An 11,445-nucleotide genomic window follows, 5' to 3' on the forward strand; every position below is an offset into this window, starting at 1 on the left:
ATGGAAAGGGAGAGAAGGTGGAAAAGAGAAATAATGATAGAACCAACGCATGACTATTTGATTGATCAAAATTACATGATATTTCCTTTGCTAGATGATGTTTCCACTGAATGTTTACACCTGTGATGGGAAAATAAACTTGAGGCTCTGTAGCAACGCAAGGGTATTTAACTAGTACCTTCTTAAAATCAAGATACATTATGTATTGTATGTGTGTTTAACATGCAGTCCTCAATGATATTCACGGGGAAAAAATAGGAGTGCTTTTCAAAATTGACTCCGAAAAAATCCTTTGTCAGAATCAGATAGCCTTTCATTGCACAAGTGAATGAAATGAAAGGGTACCAACTAAATAGATTGATATGGCCATGAATGTAGTGACAATTGGAAAACTAGGGATTCAGATAAATGGGGAAAGTGGCCCTTATTTTTTGCACAAAAATAATTGAGACAAGGTGATCCCATTTCACCTTTATCTTTTTGACATTATGTAGATGTTCTAGATATTTTGATAGATAGGAAACAAAATAGGGTTTGCTTTCAGGGTTGTCTTCATATCTGGTGGAAGGGTTTGTGGCCATCATGTTGTTGGTGGGGGGAAATGAGTCTTGGCCTCTAGTTAGATGGTTGTAATGAAATTGTTTCTTCTTCTTGAATGTTTACTTCTCTGAACTTCAACATTTAATCTTGGTTGGGAACTTTGGTGTGAGTCATGTGTTTTATGGTCACTTGTAGCTATAGTTTCATTAGTGAATTTGGGGAAAACCATTTTCTCTAAAAATAGGACATCCATAAATTGAAGATTAACATTTCACCTCTAAGATCCAACCTCTATTACAAAAAAAAGGGGAGGAAAGCCACGCATAAACTTTCCATATAACCAAAGCACAAATATATGGAATAAAGTGATGTGTTTTGTTGCGGCTACAATAAATAAAGTAGGTAAAGCGCCTACGCAAGCGAGACACATAACTTCAGTCAGAGAAACGACAATGATGACAAGATCAATGGCTCAAACTTTGTTATAATGCATGGGGAGAGAGAGAGTGGGAACGGGATACATACCTACAAGAGCGGTGATGGCGGTGGCAGTGGCGGTGGTGGCGGTGGCAACTAGGTTAAAGCGCCTACGTAAACGAGACACATAACTTAAATCGAAGAAACGACAATGATGACAAGATCAATGGCTCAAACTTTGTTATAATTCATGGGGGGGAGAGTGTGTGGGAAAGGAAGACATACCTATAAGAGCGGAGATGGCGGTGGCGGCGGCGGTGGTGGTGGCGGCGGAGATGGGGGGTAAAAGTGAGTGGGGAGGGGGTAGGTGTCAAATGAAGAAGGGGGTGATTGAAGATTAGGTTATTCAATAGTTTAAAAACCCGAACCGGTGTGACCAAACCAGTGAGGTTATTATCAGGCCCGGCCCTCAACAAGTGCAGCCGGTGCACCCGCACAGGGCCCCCACCTGTTAAGGGCCCCATCCCAGGTAATATTAGTTAATAGGCCCATTAGCATATTAGGTGATCGATTAGGCGTTTGACTGTAAGTAAGCCTCTACGCAGCCAGGGGCAGACCTACGTTGGGCCGAGTGGGGGCCTAGGGCCCCCGCTCAATTTCTGATTTTTTAGCTACTAGTAAATTTGCCCGTGCGTTGCACCGGGAAAAAGAAAACATGTGCGAGAGAGATCCACAAAGATATTATTATTCGTACAGAACGGTCTACAAATAAACAATATTTTTGATAATACATAGTTAATGTGCTATCCAAACACAGAATATAGGCTGCACAACCCAACACCTGAAGCAATCCACTTTTGCCAACACAGTGGTGATGGACAGTGGAATACAACAATGTTTTACTCTCCCAGGTGATAGACCGAGCGAATATTGTCTAAATTTAGATGTATCTAAATATATGTAAATTTAGAAAAAGTAAAGCTATCTTTAATGTGAAGGGGAGAGTAAAAGAATATAAAATTAGAGGCTCTATTTGCCAGAAGCCCTTGTTATGTGGGTAGTCCATGTAGATCTTTTGCATGAACAGAATATTTATATGACTGGTTTGAGCATAACAAAAGGTTTGCATGCTTGCATAGGCTGATATACACAAATTGTATTTTGTAGGTCCTTTAAAAAAGGAGATGCCCACCAGCTGAAGGACATCCTTCCGCTCAGCTTTGCCTCTGGACGCTCACCCATTCTAAGATGATGAATTAATTTTTTTTATATTAATTCGTCACCCATTCTAAGATGATGAATTAAATTTGTTTATATTAGTTCGTCACCCATTCTAAGATGATGAATTAAATTTGTTTATATTAATTCGTCATTCCAGTGCAAGAATAGATAGAACTAACTTACAGCAATAGATGCGTGCCTGTCTAGATAATCTAACTCTGTCACAAGATCAAAAGAATATAATTAATAAAAACCGATAAAACCCAAGTTGATTATACACTCATGCCTATCCGGATGCTGCTGGTCGCCGCTCAGTAGTCAGTAGTCCCCACCTCCGGTCCTCCCAAATCTGTATAATCTTTACAGCCCCCAACACTCATCCAAAGCTGGACGCGGAAGAGGCAAATCTTATCTGAAAAAATTAACAACCACATCGCCTCCCTCTTGAGGATCATCGGAGCCCTCCTTCTCAACCAAGGACGCAGTCACCTGAATTTCAATTCTAGAAGCTGTCACAATCAGTCAATAGCTAGCTGTAAATTATGAAGAGTTACGTTGCACACTGGCAGCCCAAGATGCACCGGCGACCACCGCCTGCGCGCATATGGCGTTGGCAGCTCCGGCGAGGGCCGCTGGGCCCACGAGGTGGCATACTTCGAAGACATGTGCACACTCCACTCCCCCACAACCGCTAGGTTCTTGTCGAAGATGTGCGCATCAATAACAGTATGGTGAGTAGTGGAATTTCACGATCCAGAAACCGGGGAATCCTCATCCTTCTCATTGGTGACACTCAGATTCCTCACCGAGGTAGAAAATCCGGGCATGATGGCATCGAACGTAGCCTCGGGTCCTTTGTGGCTTTTATCTTGTTCCTGAAAGAGAACGACTTCGTCGGTCAGATTTTAGTTTCAATAAACGAAAGAACACAAAGAAGATCAGTATACACGATGATTGCATGTTCTAGCGCATCCATGTTGCAGAATTATTAAGTGTTGTAGCCTCACAAGCTAAAAACAATTCATGGAGCAAAAGAACGTTGTAACTACAACTTACAAACACATTTACTTAAAGGTATTTAGGCCTCTTCTAATACAGCTTCACTGCCGTAGGCTCATGTCGATCAATCCCAGTAGGAATAATCACTACCAGGTACAGGTTGAGAGGGCAAATGACAAGTAGCATAACCCCTAGTACGTACTGATAGTGAAGGAATCAGAACAGGTGATAGCAGAAGAAGAAGCAGACACACACAGTTAATCGTGATAGCCACATAGCCTGCGGTGGCACCAAGTCCTAGCCTGGCCGACATGAGCAGCGCATGTGCCCATGTGTGGACATTGTGTCGATCAGTTTCTATGCGGTGGAGCACCAAACAACTACAGAAACATGGCGCGGCGCAGGAGGAGATGTGTTCCATAAAAGGGCGTGGCGCAACTTGTAGGAGCAGGACTCCGCGGAGGAGCAGCTCAATTTGGAGCCGGACACACCTAGACACGCCCCACGCGGCCACGCCTTAGATGTGCGTTGTGGTGTGGGCGGAGTGGTCTCGTGAGATGGATGGAGTGATTCGCACGGTTCTGGATCTTGGTACCGGCTTCTGGGCTCCAGCTTCGCCTCAAGCGCAGACGCGTGTTGCCGCCGCTGCCGGAGAAGGACGGACGAAGGTCGAACTGGCGTGGTGTTGTCCAGGTGCGGGTAGAGGCGGGGTGAGAAGCTTAAGGGCACGTACGTCTACGCACATGTTGGTGCCGTCTGAGCAGCTATCCCAGGGGGCGGGGCCGCGGGGGGCGTCGCCTGCAGGCCGGTCAGCGGGGTGGACGAAGGGGGCGACGGAGGAAGGCGAGCGAGGGAACCATCGAAGCTAGACTACAGGATTTATTTAGACTTGCGAACCGTTTTTCTTCACTTCGCGGTGGCAGACCTGTAATTTCGACCAGAAATAGGGGTAGAAATAGACGGACCAACAAGAAGCTCTTTTGCTTTTATTATTAGGTATAGATAAAGCCTAGTATTTCACTAATTAGGCTCTCAGTTAGCCTAATAGTAATGCCTCACTCAGTTTGGCCCCACTTAAGTTTTGGGCTAGGTCTGCCACTGACAGCAACCAATCCCCGAGCGCAGCTACATCGTTGCCTCGTCTCCCTCGCCCCGCTTGTTCCCATGACACAATCAGCGCAACGATGGTGCCTCCTCTTGTTTCTTTTCCAGAGTTAATGAAATAGGAGATCCTGATTTTTTAAATATGAACACGCTTTCTTAATTTGTAACGCCCACTAAAATCTCGCTCTATAGTTGTGGATTTATTGGTTTTCTTCATCCAATTCGAGTTCATCTTGCGCTCCCATCATCTGTATTATCCATTGAGGGCAGGGGCAATGGAATTGTTGGCAGGCAACACTAGCAGAGCAAGGCAGCAAGGCAGATTACTGATGGAGTAGTGGTGGTGGATTCGTTTCGTTCTCGAAATCTCACGCGACATCCAAACAGTAAGCAGTCAGCCCAGCCTCCATCCTGCAGGTACTTTCCTTTTAGTTTCATGCTGATTTTCTTACTATTTGTTACTATACCTAGATGTGCGATCTAGAAAGTATATTTTGTGGCTATGAAATAACCAAAGAAGAAAATGCGAGCGGATGAATTGGCAGAATCCTAAATGGGAGCCGTACGTCTACACTTTTAGAGCAAATTTATTCCATATCAGTAATTTCCAGGAATTTTCTCTATCAACTGTTAAAGAAAACCAAAAATTAAATAAGTAGTTTTATATAATTATTTGTCTTAGGGCCCCAACTTCTCTATCTTGCACAGGGCCCCTCACATGTTAGGGCTGGCCCTGGTTATTATTCATCGGTTCACGGGTCTAACCATTGGTTCACTGGTTCAATATCTGGACCAGTAATTGAGAATTAGGATTTTTAGTAATGTAATAAAGAAACTAAGTACTTAAATAGGGTCACTTGGTTACTATCAACACAAATCAGGCACGATCGATGGTTAGAACTAGGGTGCACAAGTGCTTAGTTATTTTCACGTTTTTGTGTGTGGAGATTATGTTTGGGTGTAAAAATATTATATGTGTTTGGGTGGCTAGCGTCTTGTTAGACATCTGCATGATGCTTAAGCGCGCCTTTTTTTTGTTATCTATCTGGTTATTTTTTGGGGGGTTTTCTATTTTCATGCTGTTGCCTTTAGTTGTACTCAGTTTTTTCCAGCTTTAAAATCTTTGCTCTCTCTTTCTTGTCTGAAACTCCTACAAATGCTCAAACGGAGGTTTGCCATCAGGTCAAAGTCTTTGATCATTACCTGTTGACGAGTGGAACGCATAGGTACATGTCTTATTTTGTAGATTCTCTCTCTCGCTCACCCCGTTATGCAAGTTTTCATCTAGTACGGATGACTTCTTTTGGGCTTCTACCCCAGCTTATAGGTCCCAAACAGCTGAAGCCCAAAAGATGAGGTCAGTTTTTTGAGAGCTTTTTCCCACCGTGAAGCCCACATCCTGTACGTAGCGAGAAACTGGTCTCGACCAGTTTCTGAGCAGTTTCCCGAGCTTCTCTCGTGAAACCCGAATCGGTAAGCATCTCTGCCCTTTTCGCTGCTTGTATTTACGGTAGAACTGCCATTCCAGTTGAGCAATTGAAAAAAAAGAGGAAAAATCAACTTACCGATTGACGGGACCAAGGCAGCCCCGACCGCTCCAACCCAAAATCCCCCATGGCGCTCTTGACCCTGAGCTAGGGTTCCCTCACCGCCACAGCTCCACGACCGCTGACCCCGCGCCGTCACCGCAGCTCCGGCAGGGAAGCCGCGCCGCCACCCCACTCCCCCGCCCGCGCATCCCTCCTTGTCTCGCCCTGCATCCGCAGTAAGGACGGCGCCCGCCTCTGCATCCGTCGCCGATGAGCTCGAGCTCCGCCCCCGCCGGCCGAAATATTTACCGAACGGAAGTCTAGCACACAAATAACTAATATTAGGTTTATATAGCACTAGCAGTAGTTCACTATCATGCACAAACACATACCCAGATTATAGTTGCACCTGATATAGAGGTTCTCAATCCAAACACATACATAAGTTCACAAACAACATATAAGCTGCTAACTAAGCAACAACAAACTATATAGGGTAGCCAGGTCATAGTAGAAGGTTTTCACATACTTGTTCCCTCAGAGACCTCCTAAACATCATGCTCCCCTGCTCCTTGATCTTCACCTTCCTCGAGCGTTTTGGAGGCGGCAGATCTGATCTTGACACGAGCGGAATCAATTATTTAGATAGATCCATCAAAATTAATAGAGAACTAACATATATGAACAAACTCATGCCACTGACCCTAGAAATCAACCATAAGCCCAATAATAAAAATACCCAAATTAATAACCCTAGCTAGCAATAACAGATAATCAAATCTAGCAATCGACCGCTAACCCACTAACCCTAGCAATAACTAGGGTACAAATAATGAACCAGAGGGTGCCCACGAACTTACCTCCTTCTTGTCGACGATGTTCTCATCGAACGGCGGGACATAGTTGACATACACATCTACACCGCCCCCCCCCCCCCCCCCAAGAAATTACGCACCAGAGGTAGATCCGCGACGAGGATCTCCACCTCCTAGAGCGGCTGCTTCTTGCGGTTGATGCCGCCGACAAGATTTGACATGCACATCTGCAAGATAATGGGCAGAGCAGTGTCAGATCTGTATATCACCTCTGATGCATCGACAACATCACGCTTAATCGGCATATCTGTTGCGGCGTCACGGTTCATTGTCGAGCGGTAATAGCATTATAAAATAAATGGAGGACTAACCATCCATTCCATGATTGCGACAGTTCCTTACGTACTCCTTCATCCTTACGCGAGCGCTCGTGGCTCGCGATTTTCTTGTCTAAAGCATATAATATTAGACCGGAGTTGCATAATTTTTGCAGGAGGGAAAAAATTAGACATGAAAGCATTAGCGCATGCATTCCATGAAAGTACGTAATAGCGCCCTTGGGCAATGACAACAACCAGTCTTTTGCCTTAGAAAAAGGGGAAAAGTGTAATCTGACAGCATCATGATTAACATCTTTAATGCGCATTATGTCGTAAATATCGCAAATTTCAGGTATTTAAGTGCAAACATGTATCCTCAGTAGATGAGCCTCCAAATTGGTTATGTTGAACAAGGCTCGGCTAATTAGGCTTAATTTCATAATTCTTCACTGTGGTCATCATTAGGGGTAGCCTATTCCCCAAGCTTCTTTTGTGCCATATTTTTGGATTTTTAATTTTTAACAAATAATAAAACTAGTAAGAATAAAAGATTAACTAATATTTTGGGGTTTTTAATTAACAACTAAAAGTAAACTAATAACAATAAATAAACTAAAATAGAAATAAAACTAACTAGTAAGATCTCTACTAACCTCACTAAGGTAGCGAGAGTAGCTTTCCCGGCAACGACGCCAGAAAAGGGGTTGATACCTTCGATCCGGACTACGGATGTAGTATAGTAGTTTTTTCCTAGAATACATAGGTTTAATCGAATCTTGAGAATAATTTGCTTGGTGTAAGATTACGTTATTTTTCGAGATCTTGGAAGCTTGGTTATCTTTCTGTTACCAGACCTTCCAGTATATATTTTTGTTGTTTTGTTGTATATCAATGGATGGAGATAGACCAGGGCCTAGGATTCATATGCATCTGTGCATGCATATGGGATAAAGATAATAATAAACTTAACATGAGTCATGTTAAAATAAAGATAGATATTATGGGCGGTACGTCCTAATATTCTACATCCACTTATGATGTGGACTTTTGGCCCACTACCACACCTCTGCAGCCCAGTGCGTTGAATAGTCATTAAGTATTTAAACATACTAAAGCATTACATTTGATGACATTACCATGAACCCAAGTGGATCGCGGGTCCTCTATTCTACTAATCCCTTCTATCACTGACGTTCGATCTAGAGGTTGAAGCACCACGCATACCCCCTCGATACCTTGATCGATTCTTGAATCTTGGGTACCTGGCACGACCTTAGATCGAGGCAAGAGATGATAAACAAGTGAAATGACACAGATGTCGCCTAGAGCGGGTGAATAGGCGGTTTAAAACTTTTACGAATATGGCTTAACAAATATGGAATAAAACTAGTGTTTAATCTATCAAGCACAAAACCTATATAACTAGGGTTCACCTATGTGCACCACAACTTATGCTAAGCAATACAACCAACTGTCTATAACAAGATATATAACTTCAAGCACAAAGGCTATCACAAAGTAAAGTGCATAAGTAAAGAGCTCAGGTATAGGAATAACCGAGGTGACGGAGACGGCGATACATCCCAAAGTTCACACTCTTGCGAGTGCTACTCACCGTTGGAGGAAAAATCACTCCAAATGCCACGAAGGAATCACAGTATTCTCTTCGAGCCTTCCCACCAAAAGTAAGTCTTCGATCCACTATGGGACCTTAAGGGTGGTCACCGAATCTGGAAAAAGCTTGGGGCTATCTCCACAACTTAATTGGAGGATCCCAAAATATCGCCACAAAGGCCTTGCACTTGAGGAATCTCCACAACTTAATTGGAGGCCCCAAGAACACCACAAAGACCACTAAGCCATCTAGGGTCCAAAGACCCAAGAGAAACAAGCTCCCGAAGTGAATATCTCACGAACATTCACCTCCACGTATCACCACGGAGAACTCAAACCGATGTACCAAATACAATGGCAAGAACACCACTAAGATGCTCAAATCCTTCACTCTCAAATTCTAACAAAGAGACAAAAGATATTGGGGTGATAAGAGAGGAGGAACAATAGGAAATCCACAAAGAACTCCAAGATCTAGATCTAGTAAGTTCCCATCACTTGGAGAGGATACTGATTGGTGAAAATGTAGATCTAGATCTCCTCTCACTTTTCCCTCAAAAATATTCAAGAATCATAGGAGAAATAGATAGTTAGGGAAAGCTTTGAAGGTCAACAATGAAGGAGAGAGGTTAGGGATGAAGCCTGCAGCGAAAGGGGGAGAAGGGGGTCTTTATAGCCCCCCCCCCCCCCCCCCCCACACACACACACAAATGTGACCGTTTTAGACATTTTAGACCGGATACTCTGGCCTGGAGGGCCAAAGAATTCGGACCCCCCATCAGATAGTAAGGCACATTTGAAACGGAGAAAACCAAAGTTCGGGCCGAAGTCTCCTGTCCTGGGAAAGACATAAATTGCTCAAAGTGAAACGGGCATAACTTGAGCATCCGGACTCCGCTTTTGATGATCTTGGGCTAGTTTTGAAGCTAGGAATAAGATATACAAGATCATGCAGAGAACCATCATAGTTAAGCAAGATATTATAAAACTAAATGGATAAAAGTTTAACCTATCTAAGACAACTCGGTAAAAACCTCCAATATGGACAACACAACAAGTGATTTATGCATAATCTGTTTTCGATGAACTTGAGCTTGTCATGGAAATAACCACAAGCTCTAAAACACCACATGGATATGATACAAATAACAACCAAGAAATTTGATGCAAGGATGCAAAGGTTTGAGCTCAACCCAAATGATACGATTGAGTTACTCACTCGAGAGCCTCTTGATAGTGCGACAACTAACCTATAACCCGGTTTGCCAAGTGAACCATGAGACCGTAAGAAAGAAACGCTATAAAGACCAAACCTTAATCTTGCGCGTTCCCCTTGATATTTATGATGATCTTGATCGCAACAAGATGCAACACCTTTCTTGATTGTGCTTGCTTGATGAAGTCTTGTGAGTGCCCCCCCCCCCCCATAATCCACTATGGGAGAGCTTCTTATTCAGCGCATCTTCACATATACATGATCACCATATGGATGGCAAGCTCAAGCTCATGATCTCATCGGGAGGACTCATCTTGAACTTGCACACCATTCCTTCTTTCTTCATCATGTTGATATCTTGAAGACACACGTGAGAGCTTGCCCAATATTCTTCTTCAAGACATACTTATCCCTTGATCTTCGTCACATTCTTCTATTTGCAACCTTTAAGCTAACATATGGTTCAAGCATTGTTGATGAGGCCTAAGGGCTAGGATGTGCCCAGATCTCCCAAATTTGACCAAGTGTGTGGATGGGGAAAGATGGGAAAGGGGAAGAACACACACAAACACAAATCAAAACACACACAACCCAACACAAACCAAATTTACTCCCTTGGTAGGTTAGACCAAGCCAATAGAACCACTTCTTAGAGAGACCCTTGGGTAGAATCTAAGAAGTGAGAGATTGGTGCTGGAGATCCAACTAGAACTTGGATGAAAGAGGGGAAGCCTTGAATCATCCATGAAGAGTAGAAATCCCTCAAGAGTGCCTTGATACAAAGAACATAGTTCTAGGGAGACAAAGCTCAAAGTAGTTTAAGCCAAATCTTGTCTAAACCCTAATTGAGGTGGGGGATGAGATACATATAGGTCCAGATTCGTCCAGGTGTAAAAGGGGCATTACAATAAAGTATTTCCAGCCATAGATGATAAATAGACGGTCTAGATGAAGTCAACGCGGGTGGGGCCGGCAGTGCCAGCCTGATTCTAGCGGCAGTGTCGGCCGGGCTCGCTGTCGCGTCTTCCGAAGGCTTGGGCGACAGTGCCGGCAGTGCCGGGGTGAGCAGGCCGGCAGTGCCGGCGGCTTGGGGCCGGCAGTTCCGGGGTGTGCAGGCCGGCAGTGCTGGTGGCTTGGGGCCGGCAGTGCCGGGGTGTCGAGGCCGGAAGCTCCGGGGTGGTGAGGCCGGCAGTGCCGGTCCTGGGCGACGGCCTCCGGCTGAAACTCTTCTTCTCCTTCTTCCTTGTCCAGCGTTGGGCCTCCCGTGACGTACTCCCCTCGAGGCTCGTATCTGATGACACAAAGTACATTGGCATGAGGTAGCATTCCATCCAAAGTAGTTCCAAGGTCGAGCGTCGAGAGGATTGAGTTCACCTTTTCATGTAGGGCTTTCACTCGGGCTCGAGTCATAGGTCCACTTGGGGGACTAGTTGGTCTTGGTGTAGTGTCGTCCTTAGGCGGGGCTACATCATCGCCCCCCCCCCCCCCCCCTTGGAAGAGAGTCGTCCTAGACTCTTGTTCCTCCTCATCTCCATGATAGGGTGAGAGATCCGAGATGTTGAATGTGTTGCTCACCAAGTACTTGGAGGTTGGTATGTCAATGACGTAGGTGTTGTTGTTGATGCGCTTGAGGACCTTGAAGGGTCCATCTCCTCTTATCTTAAGCTTGG

This window comes from Lolium perenne, chromosome 4, assembly GCF_019359855.2.
Source record: "Lolium perenne isolate Kyuss_39 chromosome 4, Kyuss_2.0, whole genome shotgun sequence".
Classification (NCBI taxonomy): Eukaryota; Viridiplantae; Streptophyta; class Magnoliopsida; order Poales; family Poaceae; genus Lolium; species Lolium perenne.